The sequence below is a fragment of the Phyllobates terribilis genome, unplaced genomic scaffold (assembly GCF_046119375.1).
Source record: "Phyllobates terribilis strain yellow unplaced genomic scaffold, ASM4611937v1 Scaffold_223__1_contigs__length_3252167, whole genome shotgun sequence".
NCBI lineage: Eukaryota > Metazoa > Chordata > Amphibia > Anura > Dendrobatidae > Phyllobates > Phyllobates terribilis.
This window is the reverse complement of record NW_027362983.1, coordinates 3,209,221-3,224,330: the sequence shown is the minus strand read 5'-3', so window position 1 is coordinate 3,224,330 and position 15,110 is coordinate 3,209,221. Positions and strand designations below refer to the sequence as shown.

At 45.1% G+C, this 15,110-nt stretch overlaps 11 non-coding genes across 11 annotated transcripts; all 11 read left to right on the top strand.

The window, feature by feature from the left end:
* The first annotated feature begins 817 nt into the window (after positions 1-817).
* On the top strand, positions 818-1,008 carry LOC141214833 (U2 spliceosomal RNA). Its single transcript, XR_012284026.1, has one exon. It is a non-coding gene; the product is annotated as a U2 spliceosomal RNA (small nuclear RNA).
* A 1,115-nt stretch (positions 1,009-2,123) lies between these two features.
* Positions 2,124-2,314, top strand: LOC141214832 (U2 spliceosomal RNA). The gene has a single exon (XR_012284025.1). It is a non-coding gene; the product is annotated as a U2 spliceosomal RNA (small nuclear RNA).
* A 1,115-nt stretch (positions 2,315-3,429) lies between these two features.
* On the top strand, positions 3,430-3,620 carry LOC141214868 (U2 spliceosomal RNA). Its single transcript, XR_012284060.1, has one exon. It is a non-coding gene; the product is annotated as a U2 spliceosomal RNA (small nuclear RNA).
* Positions 3,621-4,735: 1,115 nt separating this feature from the next.
* LOC141214830 (U2 spliceosomal RNA) lies at positions 4,736-4,926 on the top strand. The gene has a single exon (XR_012284023.1). It is a non-coding gene; the product is annotated as a U2 spliceosomal RNA (small nuclear RNA).
* Positions 4,927-6,041: 1,115 nt separating this feature from the next.
* On the top strand, positions 6,042-6,232 carry LOC141214867 (U2 spliceosomal RNA). The gene has a single exon (XR_012284059.1). It is a non-coding gene; the product is annotated as a U2 spliceosomal RNA (small nuclear RNA).
* A 1,115-nt stretch (positions 6,233-7,347) lies between these two features.
* LOC141214829 (U2 spliceosomal RNA) lies at positions 7,348-7,538 on the top strand. Its single transcript, XR_012284022.1, has one exon. It is a non-coding gene; the product is annotated as a U2 spliceosomal RNA (small nuclear RNA).
* A 1,115-nt stretch (positions 7,539-8,653) lies between these two features.
* LOC141214828 (U2 spliceosomal RNA) lies at positions 8,654-8,844 on the top strand. The gene has a single exon (XR_012284021.1). It is a non-coding gene; the product is annotated as a U2 spliceosomal RNA (small nuclear RNA).
* Positions 8,845-9,959: 1,115 nt separating this feature from the next.
* LOC141214827 (U2 spliceosomal RNA) lies at positions 9,960-10,150 on the top strand. The gene has a single exon (XR_012284020.1). It is a non-coding gene; the product is annotated as a U2 spliceosomal RNA (small nuclear RNA).
* A 1,115-nt stretch (positions 10,151-11,265) lies between these two features.
* Positions 11,266-11,456, top strand: LOC141214826 (U2 spliceosomal RNA). Its single transcript, XR_012284019.1, has one exon. It is a non-coding gene; the product is annotated as a U2 spliceosomal RNA (small nuclear RNA).
* A 1,115-nt stretch (positions 11,457-12,571) lies between these two features.
* On the top strand, positions 12,572-12,762 carry LOC141214824 (U2 spliceosomal RNA). Its single transcript, XR_012284017.1, has one exon. It is a non-coding gene; the product is annotated as a U2 spliceosomal RNA (small nuclear RNA).
* A 1,115-nt stretch (positions 12,763-13,877) lies between these two features.
* LOC141214823 (U2 spliceosomal RNA) lies at positions 13,878-14,068 on the top strand. Its single transcript, XR_012284016.1, has one exon. It is a non-coding gene; the product is annotated as a U2 spliceosomal RNA (small nuclear RNA).
* The last annotated feature ends 1,042 nt before the right edge of the window (positions 14,069-15,110 follow it).

Below are 15,110 nucleotides of genomic sequence, written 5' to 3'. Positions count from 1 at the left end.
CAGGTGGTGAGATAAGCTGCACAATATAATTGACCTTTCAGTATATTGTTGCACACACACCATCTATTTAGCAAATGCCCTTGTTATCAACAGCAGCCTTTTAAACTCACCTGAGCTAACAGGTATGTGCGCTGGTTACTCTGCTGCGCTTAAAATTTCTTTTTTGGTTTGCTACAATGCCTTTTCTGAAACGTTGTCTCCTTCTGCTGGAACACTGACTTCTTTCATTTAATGCCTGCAGACTATAAAAGAGAACCCAACCCAAAAAGTTTGGTTGATTAGTCTGTGGCATTCTGTTAAACTGTTGCTTATGGCGGTCTCTGTGAGCTTCTCAGCGACATTCAGCCAGCCAGGTATCCTGCCTGCAGTAGATGGAATGTGGCAATGGAACGCTGGCTGCGCATGTCATAATAGGCTCTGAGCCTTTATATACCTGTGCACAGCAGCAGCCACCTTCAGTCTGCTGCTGGACAGCCAGCAGCAGCAGCAGCAGGAGAGGTATGTAATCAGGAGCCCTCCTGCTAAGGGTAGACAGCTGCTCGTTCCACCCCACCCCCCGCCTTAATTGGTTCTCCTCCCTTCCAACGGTGTTGAGGCGGGTGGGAACAGCAGGGGGTGAAGGTGCTGTGTTTAAAGAGGTGGAGTTATGCAGATCTAAAACGCGTGGATTGCAGCAGCAGCAAGCCAAAAAGTGCAGGCATGTAAGGGATCTAGAGGTTGACAACATGTCTTCTTAACGGGAGTCCAGGAGCTCATCTCCACAAATGGACTTTTCAGGATCCTTGGGTGGCTCCGTAGTTTGAAACCAATTCTGGTTATCGCTTCTCGGCCTTTTGGCTAAGATCAAGTGTAGTATCTGTTCTTATCAGTTTAATATCTGATACGTCCCCTATCTGGGGACCATATATTAAATGGATTTTTAGAACAGGGAGATGGAAAAAGAGCTTGCTCTGTCCACTCCACGCATTGACCTGGTATTGCAGTATCTCCAGGACCGGTGCACCCCTTCTTTAATGCAGTTTCTAAAATCAGAAAGAATTGAATTCAATGTTTTTTGTTCATTTTGCTTGTTTGTCGGATTTGGGGATGGACTCTTTGGCTTTGCTTTTCTTCTCCTCATTGGATTTTTCATGTTCAAAGTTGCAGAAGCCAGATTACAAGCTCATTTTGGTTCAACTTCAGCAACTGTGCATTGCATTGCCATGTAATGTGATGCAATGCTATCTTTCTAGCTCTCCCTTTTTACTTCCTTTTGGATAAACAGACATATTAGGCAAGCATTTTGGAGCTTTCACCTAAATAACTACAGGTGGTGAGATAAGCTGCACAATATAATTGACCTTTCAGTATATTGTTGCACACACACCATCTATTTAGCAAATGCCCTTGTTATCAACAGCAGCCTTTTAAACTCACCTGAGCTAACAGGTATGTGCGCTGGTTACTCTGCTGCGCTTAAAATTTCTTTTTTGGTTTGCTACAATGCCTTTTCTGAAACGTTGTCTCCTTCTGCTGGAACACTGACTTCTTTCATTTAATGCCTGCAGACTATAAAAGAGAACCCAACCCAAAAAGTTTGGTTGATTAGTCTGTGGCATTCTGTTAAACTGTTGCTTATGGCGGTCTCTGTGAGCTTCTCAGCGACATTCAGCCAGCCAGGTATCCTGCCTGCAGTAGATGGAATGTGGCAATGGAACGCTGGCTGCGCGTGTCATAATAGGCTCTGAGCCTTTATATACCTGTGCACAGCAGCAGCCACCTTCAGTCTGCTGCTGGACAGCCAGCAGCAGCAGCAGCAGGAGAGGTATGTAATCAGGAGCCCTCCTGCTAAGGGTAGACAGCTGCTCGTTCCACCCCACCCCCCGCCTTAATTGGTTCTCCTCCCTTCCAACGGTGTTGAGGCGGGTGGGAACAGCAGGGGGTGAAGGTGCTGTGTTTAAAGAGGTGGAGTTATGCAGATCTAAAACGCGTGGATTGCAGCAGCAGCAAGCCGAAAAGTGCAGGCATGTAAGGGATCTAGAGGTTGACAACATGTCTTCTTAACGGGAGTCCAGGAGCTCATCTCCACAAATGGACTTTTCAGGATCCTTGGGTGGCTCCGTAGTTTGAAACCAATTCTGGTTATCGCTTCTCGGCCTTTTGGCTAAGATCAAGTGTAGTATCTGTTCTTATCAGTTTAATATCTGATACGTCCCCTATCTGGGGACCATATATTAAATGGATTTTTAGAACAGGGAGATGGAAAAAGAGCTTGCTCTGTCCACTCCACGCATTGACCTGGTATTGCAGTATCTCCAGGACCGGTGCACCCCTTCTTTAATGCAGTTTCTAAAATCAGAAAGAATTGAATTCAATGTTTTTTGTTCATTTTGCTTGTTTGTCGGATTTGGGGATGGACTCTTTGGCTTTGCTTTTCTTCTCCTCATTGGATTTTTCATGTTCAAAGTTGCAGAAGCCAGATTACAAGCTCATTTTGGTTCAACTTCAGCAACTGTGCATTGCATTGCCATGTAATGTGATGCAATGCTATCTTTCTAGCTCTCCCTTTTTACTTCCTTTTGGATAAACAGACATATTAGGCAAGCATTTTGGAGCTTTCACCTAAATAACTACAGGTGGTGAGATAAGCTGCACAATATAATTGACCTTTCAGTATATTGTTGCACACACACCATCTATTTAGCAAATGCCCTTGTTATCAACAGCAGCCTTTTAAACTCACCTGAGCTAACAGGTATGTGCGCTGGTTACTCTGCTGCGCTTAAAATTTCTTTTTTGGTTTGCTACAATGCCTTTTCTGAAACGTTGTCTCCTTCTGCTGGAACACTGACTTCTTTCATTTAATGCCTGCAGACTATAAAAGAGAACCCAACCCAAAAAGTTTGGTTGATTAGTCTGTGGCATTCTGTTAAACTGTTGCTTATGGCGGTCTCTGTGAGCTTCTCAGCGACATTCAGCCAGCCAGGTATCCTGCCTGCAGTAGATGGAATGTGGCAATGGAACGCTGGCTGCGCGTGTCATAATAGGCTCTGAGCCTTTATATACCTGTGCACAGCAGCAGCCACCTTCAGTCTGCTGCTGGACAGCCAGCAGCAGCAGCAGCAGGAGAGGTATGTAATCAGGAGCCCTCCTGCTAAGGGTAGACAGCTGCTCGTTCCACCCCACCCCCCGCCTTAATTGGTTCTCCTCCCTTCCAACGGTGTTGAGGCGGGTGGGAACAGCAGGGGGTGAAGGTGCTGTGTTTAAAGAGGTGGAGTTATGCAGATCTAAAACGCGTGGATTGCAGCAGCAGCAAGCCGAAAAGTGCAGGCATGTAAGGGATCTAGAGGTTGACAACATGTCTTCTTAACGGGAGTCCAGGAGCTCATCTCCACAAATGGACTTTTCAGGATCCTTGGGTGGCTCCGTAGTTTGAAACCAATTCTGGTTATCGCTTCTCGGCCTTTTGGCTAAGATCAAGTGTAGTAACTGTTCTTATCAGTTTAATATCTGATACGTCCCCTATCTGGGGACCATATATTAAATGGATTTTTAAAACAGGGAGATGGAAAAAGAGCTTGCTCTGTCCACTCCACGCATTGACCTGGTATTGCAGTATCTCCAGGACCGGTGCACCCCTTCTTTAATGCAGTTTCTAAAATCAGAAAGAATTGAATTCAATGTTTTTTGTTCATTTTGCTTGTTTGTCGGATTTGGGGATGGACTCTTTGGCTTTGCTTTTCTTCTCCTCATTGGATTTTTCATGTTCAAAGTTGCAGAAGCCAGATTACAAGCTCATTTTGGTTCAACTTCAGCAACTGTGCATTGCATTGCCATGTAATGTGATGCAATGCTATCTTTCTAGCTCTCCCTTTTTACTTCCTTTTGGATAAACAGACATATTAGGCAAGCATTTTGGAGCTTTCACCTAAATAACTACAGGTGGTGAGATAAGCTGCACAATATAATTGACTTTTCAGTATATTGTTGCACACACACCATCTATTTAGCAAATGCCCTTGTTATCAACAGCAGCCTTTTAAACTCACCTGAGCTAACAGGTATGTGCGCTGGTTACTCTGCTGCGCTTAAAATTTCTTTTTTGGTTTGCTACAATGCCTTTTCTGAAACGTTGTCTCCTTCTGCTGGAACACTGACTTCTTTCATTTAATGCCTGCAGACTATAAAAGAGAACCCAACCCAAAAAGTTTGGTTGATTAGTCTGTGGCATTCTGTTAAACTGTTGCTTATGGCGGTCTCTGTGAGCTTCTCAGCGACATTCAGCCAGCCAGGTATCCTGCCTGCAGTAGATGGAATGTGGCAATGGAACGCTGGCTGCGCGTGTCATAATAGGCTCTGAGCCTTTATATACCTGTGCACAGCAGCAGCCACCTTCAGTCTGCTGCTGGACAGCCAGCAGCAGCAGCAGCAGGAGAGGTATGTAATCAGGAGCCCTCCTGCTAAGGGTAGACAGCTGCTCGTTCCACCCCACCCCCCGCCTTAATTGGTTCTCCTCCCTTCCAACGGTGTTGAGGCGGGTGGGAACAGCAGGGGGTGAAGGTGCTGTGTTTAAAGAGGTGGAGTTATGCAGATCTAAAACGCGTGGATTGCAGCAGCAGCAAGCCGAAAAGTGCAGGCATGTAAGGGATCTAGAGGTTGACAACATGTCTTCTTAACGGGAGTCCAGGAGCTCATCTCCACAAATGGACTTTTCAGGATCCTTGGGTGGCTCCGTAGTTTGAAACCAATTCTGGTTATCGCTTCTCGGCCTTTTGGCTAAGATCAAGTGTAGTATCTGTTCTTATCAGTTTAATATCTGATACGTCCCCTATCTGGGGACCATATATTAAATGGATTTTTAGAACAGGGAGATGGAAAAAGAGCTTGCTCTGTCCACTCCACGCATTGACCTGGTATTGCAGTATCTCCAGGACCGGTGCACCCCTTCTTTAATGCAGTTTCTAAAATCAGAAAGAATTGAATTCAATGTTTTTTGTTCATTTTGCTTGTTTGTCGGATTTGGGGATGGACTCTTTGGCTTTGCTTTTCTTCTCCTCATTGGATTTTTCATGTTCAAAGTTGCAGAAGCCAGATTACAAGCTCATTTTGGTTCAACTTCAGCAACTGTGCATTGCATTGCCATGTAATGTGATGCAATGCTATCTTTCTAGCTCTCCCTTTTTACTTCCTTTTGGATAAACAGACATATTAGGCAAGCATTTTGGAGCTTTCACCTAAATAACTACAGGTGGTGAGATAAGCTGCACAATATAATTGACCTTTCAGTATATTGTTGCACACACACCATCTATTTAGCAAATGCCCTTGTTATCAACAGCAGCCTTTTAAACTCACCTGAGCTAACAGGTATGTGCGCTGGTTACTCTGCTGCGCTTAAAATTTCTTTTTTGGTTTGCTACAATGCCTTTTCTGAAACGTTGTCTCCTTCTGCTGGAACACTGACTTCTTTCATTTAATGCCTGCAGACTATAAAAGAGAACCCAACCCAAAAAGTTTGGTTGATTAGTCTGTGGCATTCTGTTAAACTGTTGCTTATGGCGGTCTCTGTGAGCTTCTCAGCGACATTCAGCCAGCCAGGTATCCTGCCTGCAGTAGATGGAATGTGGCAATGGAACGCTGGCTGCGCGTGTCATAATAGGCTCTGAGCCTTTATATACCTGTGCACAGCAGCAGCCACCTTCAGTCTGCTGCTGGACAGCCAGCAGCAGCAGCAGCAGGAGAGGTATGTAATCAGGAGCCCTCCTGCTAAGGGTAGACAGCTGCTCGTTCCACCCCACCCCCCGCCTTAATTGGTTCTCCTCCCTTCCAACGGTGTTGAGGCGGGTGGGAACAGCAGGGGGTGAAGGTGCTGTGTTTAAAGAGGTGGAGTTATGCAGATCTAAAACGCGTGGATTGCAGCAGCAGCAAGCCGAAAAGTGCAGGCATGTAAGGGATCTAGAGGTTGACAACATGTCTTCTTAACGGGAGTCCAGGAGCTCATCTCCACAAATGGACTTTTCAGGATCCTTGGGTGGCTCCGTAGTTTGAAACCAATTCTGGTTATCGCTTCTCGGCCTTTTGGCTAAGATCAAGTGTAGTAACTGTTCTTATCAGTTTAATATCTGATACGTCCCCTATCTGGGGACCATATATTAAATGGATTTTTAAAACAGGGAGATGGAAAAAGAGCTTGCTCTGTCCACTCCACGCATTGACCTGGTATTGCAGTATCTCCAGGACCGGTGCACCCCTTCTTTAATGCAGTTTCTAAAATCAGAAAGAATTGAATTCAATGTTTTTTGTTCATTTTGCTTGTTTGTCGGATTTGGGGATGGACTCTTTGGCTTTGCTTTTCTTCTCCTCATTGGATTTTTCATGTTCAAAGTTGCAGAAGCCAGATTACAAGCTCATTTTGGTTCAACTTCAGCAACTGTGCATTGCATTGCCATGTAATGTGATGCAATGCTATCTTTCTAGCTCTCCCTTTTTACTTCCTTTTGGATAAACAGACATATTAGGCAAGCATTTTGGAGCTTTCACCTAAATAACTACAGGTGGTGAGATAAGCTGCACAATATAATTGACCTTTCAGTATATTGTTGCACACACACCATCTATTTAGCAAATGCCCTTGTTATCAACAGCAGCCTTTTAAACTCACCTGAGCTAACAGGTATGTGCGCTGGTTACTCTGCTGCGCTTAAAATTTCTTTTTTGGTTTGCTACAATGCCTTTTCTGAAACGTCGTCTCCTTCTGCTGGAACACTGACTTCTTTCATTTAATGCCTGCAGACTATAAAAGAGAACCCAACCCAAAAAGTTTGGTTGATTAGTCTGTGGCATTCTGTTAAACTGTTGCTTATGGCGGTCTCTGTGAGCTTCTCAGCGACATTCAGCCAGCCAGGTATCCTGCCTGCAGTAGATGGAATGTGGCAATGGAACGCTGGCTGCGCGTGTCATAATAGGCTCTGAGCCTTTATATACCTGTGCACAGCAGCAGCCACCTTCAGTCTGCTGCTGGACAGCCAGCAGCAGCAGCAGCAGGAGAGGTATGTAATCAGGAGCCCTCCTGCTAAGGGTAGACAGCTGCTCGTTCCACCCCACCCCCCGCCTTAATTGGTTCTCCTCCCTTCCAACGGTGTTGAGGCGGGTGGGAACAGCAGGGGGTGAAGGTGCTGTGTTTAAAGAGGTGGAGTTATGCAGATCTAAAACGCGTGGATTGCAGCAGCAGCAAGCCGAAAAGTGCAGGCATGTAAGGGATCTAGAGGTTGACAACATGTCTTCTTAACGGGAGTCCAGGAGCTCATCTCCACAAATGGACTTTTCAGGATCCTTGGGTGGCTCCGTAGTTTGAAACCAATTCTGGTTATCGCTTCTCGGCCTTTTGGCTAAGATCAAGTGTAGTATCTGTTCTTATCAGTTTAATATCTGATACGTCCCCTATCTGGGGACCATATATTAAATGGATTTTTAGAACAGGGAGATGGAAAAAGAGCTTGCTCTGTCCACTCCACGCATTGACCTGGTATTGCAGTATCTCCAGGACCGGTGCACCCCTTCTTTAATGCAGTTTCTAAAATCAGAAAGAATTGAATTCAATGTTTTTTGTTCATTTTGCTTGTTTGTCGGATTTGGGGATGGACTCTTTGGCTTTGCTTTTCTTCTCCTCATTGGATTTTTCATGTTCAAAGTTGCAGAAGCCAGATTACAAGCTCATTTTGGTCCAACTTCAGCAACTGTGCATTGCATTGCCATGTAATGTGATGCAATGCTATCTTTCTAGCTCTCCCTTTTTACTTCCTTTTGGATAAACAGACATATTAGGCAAGCATTTTGGAGCTTTCACCTAAATAACTACAGGTGGTGAGATAAGCTGCACAATATAATTGACTTTTCAGTATATTGTTGCACACACACCATCTATTTAGCAAATGCCCTTGTTATCAACAGCAGCCTTTTAAACTCACCTGAGCTAACAGGTATGTGCGCTGGTTACTCTGCTGCGCTTAAAATTTCTTTTTTGGTTTGCTACAATGCCTTTTCTGAAACGTTGTCTCCTTCTGCTGGAACACTGACTTCTTTCATTTAATGCCTGCAGACTATAAAAGAGAACCCAACCCAAAAAGTTTGGTTGATTAGTCTGTGGCATTCTGTTAAACTGTTGCTTATGGCGGTCTCTGTGAGCTTCTCAGCGACATTCAGCCAGCCAGGTATCCTGCCTGCAGTAGATGGAATGTGGCAATGGAACGCTGGCTGCGCGTGTCATAATAGGCTCTGAGCCTTTATATACCTGTGCACAGCAGCAGCCACCTTCAGTCTGCTGCTGGACAGCCAGCAGCAGCAGCAGCAGGAGAGGTATGTAATCAGGAGCCCTCCTGCTAAGGGTAGACAGCTGCTCGTTCCACCCCACCCCCCGCCTTAATTGGTTCTCCTCCCTTCCAACGGTGTTGAGGCGGGTGGGAACAGCAGGGGGTGAAGGTGCTGTGTTTAAAGAGGTGGAGTTATGCAGATCTAAAACGCGTGGATTGCAGCAGCAGCAAGCCGAAAAGTGCAGGCATGTAAGGGATCTAGAGGTTGACAACATGTCTTCTTAACGGGAGTCCAGGAGCTCATCTCCACAAATGGACTTTTCAGGATCCTTGGGTGGCTCCGTAGTTTGAAACCAATTCTGGTTATCGCTTCTCGGCCTTTTGGCTAAGATCAAGTGTAGTATCTGTTCTTATCAGTTTAATATCTGATACGTCCCCTATCTGGGGACCATATATTAAATGGATTTTTAGAACAGGGAGATGGAAAAAGAGCTTGCTCTGTCCACTCCACGCATTGACCTGGTATTGCAGTATCTCCAGGACCGGTGCACCCCTTCTTTAATGCAGTTTCTAAAATCAGAAAGAATTGAATTCAATGTTTTTTGTTCATTTTGCTTGTTTGTCGGATTTGGGGATGGACTCTTTGGCTTTGCTTTTCTTCTCCTCATTGGATTTTTCATGTTCAAAGTTGCAGAAGCCAGATTACAAGCTCATTTTGGTCCAACTTCAGCAACTGTGCATTGCATTGCCATGTAATGTGATGCAATGCTATCTTTCTAGCTCTCCCTTTTTACTTCCTTTTGGATAAACAGACATATTAGGCAAGCATTTTGGAGCTTTCACCTAAATAACTACAGGTGGTGAGATAAGCTGCACAATATAATTGACTTTTCAGTATATTGTTGCACACACACCATCAATTTAGCAAATGCCCTTGTTATCAACAGCAGCCTTTTAAACTCACCTGAGCTAACAGGTATGTGCGCTGGTTACTCTGCTGCGCTTAAAATTTCTTTTTTGGTTTGCTACAATGCCTTTTCTGAAACGTTGTCTCCTTCTGCTGGAACACTGACTTCTTTCATTTAATGCCTGCAGACTATAAAAGAGAACCCAACCCAAAAAGTTTGGTTGATTAGTCTGTGGCATTCTGTTAAACTGTTGCTTATGGCGGTCTCTGTGAGCTTCTCAGCGACATTCAGCCAGCCAGGTATCCTGCCTGCAGTAGATGGAATGTGGCAATGGAACGCTGGCTGCGCGTGTCATAATAGGCTCTGAGCCTTTATATACCTGTGCATAGCAGCAGCCACCTTCAGTCTGCTGCTGGACAGCCAGCAGCAGCAGCAGCAGGAGAGGTATGTAATCAGGAGCCCTCCTGCTAAGGGTAGACAGCTGCTCGTTCCACCCCACCCCCCGCCTTAATTGGTTCTCCTCCCTTCCAACGGTGTTGAGGCGGGTGGGAACAGCAGGGGGTGAAGGTGCTGTGTTTAAAGAGGTGGAGTTATGCAGATCTAAAACGCGTGGATTGCAGCAGCAGCAAGCCGAAAAGTGCAGGCATGTAAGGGATCTAGAGGTTGACAACATGTCTTCTTAACGGGAGTCCAGGAGCTCATCTCCACAAATGGACTTTTCAGGATCCTTGGGTGGCTCCGTAGTTTGAAACCAATTCTGGTTATCGCTTCTCGGCCTTTTGGCTAAGATCAAGTGTAGTATCTGTTCTTATCAGTTTAATATCTGATACGTCCCCTATCTGGGGACCATATATTAAATGGATTTTTAGAACAGGGAGATGGAAAAAGAGCTTGCTCTGTCCACTCCACGCATTGACCTGGTATTGCAGTATCTCCAGGACCGGTGCACCCCTTCTTTAATGCAGTTTCTAAAATCAGAAAGAATTGAATTCAATGTTTTTTGTTCATTTTGCTTGTTTGTCGGATTTGGGGATGGACTCTTTGGCTTTGCTTTTCTTCTCCTCATTGGATTTTTCATGTTCAAAGTTGCAGAAGGCAGATTACAAGCTCATTTTGGTTCAACTTCAGCAACTGTGCATTGCATTGCCATGTAATGTGATGCAATGCTATCTTTCTAGCTCTCCCTTTTTACTTCCTTTTGGATAAACAGACATATTATTCAAGCATTTTGGAGCTTTCACCTAAATAACTACAGGTGGTGAGATAAGCTGCACAATATAATTGACCTTTCAGTATATTGTTGCACACACACCATCTATTTAGCAAATGCCCTTGTTATCAACAGCAGCCTTTTAAACTCACCTGAGCTAACAGGTATGTGCGCTGGTTACTCTGCTGCGCTTAAAATTTCTTTTTTGGTTTGCTACAATGCCTTTTCTGAAACGTTGTCTCCTTCTGCTGGAACACTGACTTCTTTCATTTAATGCCTGCAGACTATAAAAGAGAACCCAACCCAAAAAGTTTGGTTGATTAGTCTGTGGCATTCTGTTAAACTGTTGCTTATGGCGGTCTCTGTGAGCTTCTCAGCGACATTCAGCCAGCCAGGTATCCTGCCTGCAGTAGATGGAATGTGGCAATGGAACGCTGGCTGCGCGTGTCATAATAGGCTCTGAGCCTTTATATACCTGTGCACAGCAGCAGCCACCTTCAGTCTGCTGCTGGACAGCCAGCAGCAGCAGCAGCAGGAGAGGTATGTAATCAGGAGCCCTCCTGCTAAGGGTAGACAGCTGCTCGTTCCACCCCACCCCCCGCCTTAATTGGTTCTCCTCCCTTCCAACGGTGTTGAGGCGGGTGGGAACAGCAGGGGGTGAAGGTGCTGTGTTTAAAGAGGTGGAGTTATGCAGATCTAAAACGCGTGGATTGCAGCAGCAGCAAGCCGAAAAGTGCAGGCATGTAAGGGATCTAGAGGTTGACAACATGTCTTCTTAACGGGAGTCCAGGAGCTCATCTCCACAAATGGACTTTTCAGGATCCTTGGGTGGCTCCGTAGTTTGAAACCAATTCTGGTTATCGCTTCTCGGCCTTTTGGCTAAGATCAAGTGTAGTATCTGTTCTTATCAGTTTAATATCTGATACGTCCCCTATCTGGGGACCATATATTAAATGGATTTTTAGAACAGGGAGATGGAAAAAGAGCTTGCTCTGTCCACTCCACGCATTGACCTGGTATTGCAGTATCTCCAGGACCGGTGCACCCCTTCTTTAATGCAGTTTCTAAAATCAGAAAGAATTGAATTCAATGTTTTTTGTTCATTTTGCTTGTTTGTCGGATTTGGGGATGGACTCTTTGGCTTTGCTTTTCTTCTCCTCATTGGATTTTTCATGTTCAAAGTTGCAGAAGCCAGATTACAAGCTCATTTTGGTTCAACTTCAGCAACTGTGCATTGCATTGCCATGTAATGTGATGCAATGCTATCTTTCTAGCTCTCCCTTTTTACTTCCTTTTGGATAAACAGACATATTAGGCAAGCATTTTGGAGCTTTCACCTAAATAACTACAGGTGGTGAGATAAGCTGCACAATATAATTGACCTTTCAGTATATTGTTGCACACACACCATCTATTTAGCAAATGCCCTTGTTATCAACAGCAGCCTTTTAAACTCACCTGAGCTAACAGGTATGTGCGCTGGTTACTCTGCTGCGCTTAAAATTTCTTTTTTGGTTTGCTACAATGCCTTTTCTGAAACGTTGTCTCCTTCTGCTGGAACACTGACTTCTTTCATTTAATGCCTGCAGACTATAAAAGAGAACCCAACCCAAAAAGTTTGGTTGATTAGTCTGTGGCATTCTGTTAAACTGTTGCTTATGGCGGTCTCTGTGAGCTTCTCAGCGACATTCAGCCAGCCAGGTATCCTGCCTGCAGTAGATGGAATGTGGCAATGGAACGCTGGCTGCGCGTGTCATAATAGGCTCTGAGCCTTTATATACCTGTGCACAGCAGCAGCCACCTTCAGTCTGCTGCTGGACAGCCAGCAGCAGCAGCAGCAGGAGAGGTATGTAATCAGGAGCCCTCCTGCTAAGGGTAGACAGCTGCTCGTTCCACCCCACCCCCCGCCTTAATTGGTTCTCCTCCCTTCCAACGGTGTTGAGGCGGGTGGGAACAGCAGGGGGTGAAGGTGCTGTGTTTAAAGAGGTGGAGTTATGCAGATCTAAAACGCGTGGATTGCAGCAGCAGCAAGCCGAAAAGTGCAGGCATGTAAGGGATCTAGAGGTTGACAACATGTCTTCTTAACGGGAGTCCAGGAGCTCATCTCCACAAATGGACTTTTCAGGATCCTTGGGTGGCTCCGTAGTTTGAAACCAATTCTGGTTATCGCTTCTCGGCCTTTTGGCTAAGATCAAGTGTAGTATCTGTTCTTATCAGTTTAATATCTGATACGTCCCCTATCTGGGGACCATATATTAAATGGATTTTTAGAACAGGGAGATGGAAAAAGAGCTTGCTCTGTCCACTCCACGCATTGACCTGGTATTGCAGTATCTCCAGGACCGGTGCACCCCTTCTTTAATGCAGTTTCTAAAATCAGAAAGAATTGAATTCAATGTTTTTTGTTCATTTTGCTTGTTTGTCGGATTTGGGGATGGACTCTTTGGCTTTGCTTTTCTTCTCCTCATTGGATTTTTCATGTTCAAAGTTGCAGAAGCCAGATTACAAGCTCATTTTGGTTCAACTTCAGCAACTGTGCATAGCATTGCCATGTAATGTGATGCAATGCTATCTTTCTAGCTCTCCCTTTTTACTTCCTTTTGGATAAACAGACATATTAGGCAAGCATTTTGGAGCTTTCACCTAAATAACTACAGGTGGTGAGATAAGCTGCACAATATAATTGACCTTTCAGTATATTGTTGCACACACACCATCTATTTAGCAAATGCCCTTGTTATCAACAGCAGCCTTTTAAACTCACCTGAGCTAACAGGTATGTGCGCTGGTTACTCTGCTGCGCTTAAAATTTCTTTTTTGGTTTGCTACAATGCCTTTTCTGAAACGTTGTCTCCTTCTGCTGGAACACTGACTTCTTTCATTTAATGCCTGCAGACTATAAAAGAGAACCCAACCCAAAAAGTTTGGTTGATTAGTCTGTGGCATTCTGTTAAACTGTTGCTTATGGCGGTCTCTGTGAGCTTCTCAGCGACATTCAGCCAGCCAGGTATCCTGCCTGCAGTAGATGGAATGTGGCAATGGAACGCTGGCTGCGCGTGTCATAATAGGCTCTGAGCCTTTATATACCTGTGCACAGCAGCAGCCACCTTCAGTCTGCTGCTGGACAGCCAGCAGCAGCAGCAGCAGGAGAGGTATGTAATCAGGAGCCCTCCTGCTAAGGGTAGACAGCTGCTCGTTCCACCCCACCCCCTGCCTTAATTGGTTCTCCTCCCTTCCAACGGTGTTGAGGCGGGTGGGAACAGCAGGGGGTGAAGGTGCTGTGTTTAAAGAGGTGGAGTTATGCAGATCTAAAACGCGTGGATTGCAGCAGCAGCAAGCCGAAAAGTGCAGGCATGTAAGGGATCTAGAGGTTGACAACATGTCTTCTTAACGGGAGTCCAGGAGCTCATCTCCACAAATGGACTTTTCAGGATCCTTGGGTGGCTCCGTAGTTTGAAACCAATTCTGGTTATCGCTTCTCGGCCTTTTGGCTAAGATCAAGTGTAGTATCTGTTCTTATCAGTTTAATATCTGATACGTCCCCTATCTGGGGACCATATATTAAATGGATTTTTAGAACAGGGAGATGGAAAAAGAGCTTGCTCTGTCCACTCCACGCATTGACCTGGTATTGCAGTATCTCCAGGACCGGTGCACCCCTTCTTTAATGCAGTTTCAAAAATCAGAAAGAATTGAATTCAATGTTTTTTGTTCATTTTGCTTGTTTGTCGGATTTGGGGATGGACTCTTTGGCTTTGCTTTTCTTCTCCTCATTGGATTTTTCATGTTCAAAGTTGCAGAAGCCAGATTGCAAGCTCATTTTGGTTCAACTTCAGCAACTGTGCATTGCATTGCCATGTAATGTGATGCAATGCTATCTTTCTAGCTCTCCCTTTTTACTTCCTTTTGGATAAACAGACATATTAGGCAAGCATTTTGGAGCTTTCACCTAAATAACTACAGGTGGTGAGATAAGCTGCACAATATAATTGACCTTTCAGTATATTGTTGCACACACACCATCTATTTAGCAAATGCCCTTGTTATCAACAGCAGCCTTTTAAACTCACCTGAGCTAACAGGTATGTGCGCTGGTTACTCTGCTGCGCTTAAAATTTCTTTTTTGGTTTGCTACAATGCCTTTTCTGAAACGTTGTCTCCTTCTGCTGGAACACTGACTTCTTTCATTTAATGCCTGCAGACTATAAAAGAGAACCCAACCCAAAAAGTTTGGTTGATTAGTCTGTGGCATTCTGTTAAACTGTTGCTTATGGCGGTCTCTGTGAGCTTCTCAGCGACATTCAGCCAGCCAGGTATCCTGCCTGCAGTAGATGGAATGTGGCAATGGAACGCTGGCTGCGCGTGTCATAATAGGCTCTGAGCCTTTATATACCTGTGCACAGCAGCAGCCACCTTCAGTCTGCTGCTGGACAGCCAGCAGCAGCAGCAGCAGGAGAGGTATGTAATCAGGAGCCCTCCTGCTAAGGGTAGACAGCTGCTCGTTCCACCCCACCCCCCGCCTTAATTGGTTCTCCTCCCTTCCAACGGTGTTGAGGCGGGTGGGAACAGCAGGGGGTGAAGGTGCTGTGTTTAAAGAGGTGGAGTTATGCAGATCTAAAACGCGTGGATTGCAGCAGCAGCAAGCCGAAAAGTGCAGGCATGTAAGGGATCTAGAGGTTGACAACATGTCTTCTTAACGGGAGT